We start from the raw sequence: 3128 nt of genomic DNA, 5'->3' as shown, positions 1-3128 counted from the left end.
TATTATAGGATAAAATGAAGATATTTTTAATATATATATATAGTAAAAAAGTAATAGTATCCAAAACTTATGAGATATATAAATTACTACTACAAATCATTTTTTTAAAAAATTAGCCCAATAGGGGGAAAAAAGAAAGAAAAAAGAAAAAGGGTAAAAAAAGGTCTTAGTGTTTAATATTTATATGTGAGGATATTTTACTTCACTATTGAACTGGAAAGTACACATTGAAAATATAAGGTGTTAGCTCTGAAGCACAGCAGCATGAAAATTAATCAAACAAATCATACACTTATCAGTAAGTAAGGAGGACAACAGAAATTGTCTACCATAAGCTTTTGAAGTAGGCATGACTTGACATAATTGCTTGGGAAAATGGCTTGATGGTATCTAATAAAGTTGAATATAGTATACTCTGTATTGCAGGAATTTCATTCTTAGGTTATAATTTTGATGGAATTCCCTGTGTTCATCATACAGTATATCCCAGTATATTCAAGCAACAATGTTTTTTAATTGCCCCAAACAATGAACAATCAAAACTCAAATCAACTTGGTTGTGTATGATTTTCAAACATAATACTGGGCAAAAAATATAAAGAAATCCTGTCTCAAGCACACTGTATGATTTCCTCTATTAAAACAAGTGGGAATCTTGTTATGTTAATCGTGTGGTTAATGGTTAGTACTGTGGAGTGAGGAGGTGAAAGATGACTGGGAAGGTAACTGAGGGATCTTCCAGGGATTGAACTGAAGTTTTCTCTTGACATCAATGCTGGTCGCACACACTGGTATGTTTAATATGTGACAGCCTGTCACACTGCATTCGTATGATACAATATTGGTGAGTGTCACACACCAATTAGGTTTGCATTGTTTTTAAATAAAATTCCTAATTCATTAAACACATACCTGTGATTATGAAATAATAAAAGAACAAAAATGAAGAAAAAAATGTATTTATTAAATTAAACTTCAGAAAATAAACTTTTTTTTTTTTTTTTTTTAAAGAAAGGACATTTATTTATCAGGAGGTCTGAAGAAAGGAGGAGGTGGGAGCGCCACCACAGGAGCAGGCGGCCCGCAGCCATGCCCGCCTCAGTTCAGACTCATGTCCTCCTCAGCGTCCTTCTTGTCTTTAGTGTCACCCTCCTTCTGCTCGGGTCTGGCGTTGTTCTGCATGGCTTTGGCAAACGCTTCCACATCTCCCTTGTTGGTGGCCTCCATGGCCTCTGCAGGAAGGCCAAACTGGCACATGGAGTGCCCTATCTGACAAGAGTCCAAGGCCGTGTTGAACATGCCCAGGGCCTGTTGGAACTGGGGTAGGTCAGTGTGCTCTGGATCTCCTCTGCAGTTTGGGGCAGTGACTCCCCGAAGGGCAGGTAGGGCAGCAGGCACTGCTGGATGTCGGCATTGGCGAGGTTGGGCACCACGATTCCTGGCGTCAGCAAGCTGGCGAGGTCCACCTGCAGGCTGCCTCCTGGCCCGGCCTGCACATTCATGGTGGCCAGAATGAGCTGGAGGTCGCTCAGCTGGATGGGCTGGGTTGGGCTGGCTGTTGCACTGGTTCCATTACCTGAACTGGGCACAGGACTTGGGCTGGTTGCCGAGGCGCCTGCTGGGGCAGAGGGAGCTGGGGTGGCACAGGCAGAAGAGGTGGTGGAGGATGGGGTGACCGCTGCCCACTGGGTCCAGGAGCTGGACGAAGAGCTGCTGGCAGAAGGCCTACTGCTCCCCAGCAAGCTGGCCAGACCTGGCCCAGTCAGAGCCCCAAGGCCACCCAGTCCTCCAAGGCCCGCTGGTCCGCTGAGCTGCATGAGCTGGTTGTGACTCAGGTTCCCCAGCAGGCTCTGCAGGCTGCCCTCACCACCCAGCGCTGACAGCTCGTGGCCTCCACCCCCACTCGCCCCCAGGGCCCCAGGCATGGGGGGGTGGTTGTTCAGGTACTCTCGACTTTCCGGCAGTGCTCCTCATCCTGGTCGGTCTTGGGCTCCTGCATCCAGAAGAGCTGCTTGGACCCAGCCTTGAACTTGAGCACGTAGACCCTCCCGCTGGGGCACTGAGGCACGCGATTGAGCTCACTGTCATCGGGGAAGATAATCAAGTCGTCTTCCATGGTCCCTGATGTCCTACCATTCTAGCAGAAGTGAATGAGAGAGTCGTCGGTCTGCCGGGTGTACATGAGCCCTTTAGGTTGATCCGGAGTTGCGGTAGTGCCTTTCCATGACATTTTCCCTGCCCGAAACTCCACCAAATACTCGGAGGACCCCCCCGAGAGCCTGGCACCAGTCTTGGGAACAGAGTGCCTGAAGTTGTCATCCCTTGGCTGAGAGGTGAGGTCCGGGTTCGCTCTTCCTCCTTGGCGCCTGCCAGGCCACCCAGAAAATAACTTTAAAAACCTTCAACTAAAGGAATAAAATAACATTTTGATGTATAAAACTATAAAATTACAAATAATCATGGGAAAATAAATGGAACATAGAAAATGGTTATCTTCACTAGACTAAGAAGTATTAGAATTCATTAAATACATGTAATTCTGACAAAGGAAAATGGATAGAGGCTATGAAATATGTAATTCATAAACATCAAATAAGACAACAGAAATATAAAAAATATGTGATCACAACTGTAATAATGTAATATTTTAAACAATTAACTATGAAATGTTTTTACCTAATTGGTATTGCTTTACATATGTGTGTGTATGTTTTTATATTTGTGTGCATATTTAAATCTGTATGTGCACATGTGCAACTGTGCACATTTACATATACATCTGTACATGTACATGTATGTGTATCTGCATATGAATATAAATGTGTGTAGACATATATGAATATATATGTTTGTGTGTAGATATATGCACATATAATAACCATTAGGTAAGATATATCAAAGGAGTGTGGGTACATTGCAATTTCCTTAAAGCAAAAATAGTTTTACTCTCCAAATAATTGAATTTTACAAATTATATTTTTTTTTCTTTTTTTTTTCCTTTTTTTTAATTTTTTTTAATTTTTTTTTTATTGTAAACAAATGGGATACATGTTGTTTCTCTGTTTGTACATGGCGTAAAGGCATACCATTTGTGTAATCATAAATTTACATAGAGCAATGTTGTTTGA

The 3128-nt window shown here is 42.3% G+C and overlaps 1 pseudogene across 1 annotated transcript; it reads right to left on the bottom strand.

Moving 5' to 3' along the window:
- Positions 1 to 1079: 1079 nt before the first annotated feature.
- LOC306667449 (proteasomal ubiquitin receptor ADRM1-like) lies at positions 1080 to 2319 on the bottom strand (annotated as a pseudogene). Its single transcript has one exon. The product of its transcript is annotated as a proteasomal ubiquitin receptor ADRM1-like (transcript).
- Positions 2320 to 3128: the final 809 nt, after the last annotated feature.

This window comes from Sciurus vulgaris (genome assembly GCF_902686455.1).
Source record: "Sciurus vulgaris genome assembly, chromosome: 8".
Lineage (NCBI taxonomy): Eukaryota > Metazoa > Chordata > Mammalia > Rodentia > Sciuridae > Sciurus > Sciurus vulgaris.
This window is presented reverse-complemented; position numbering and strand designations above follow the sequence as displayed.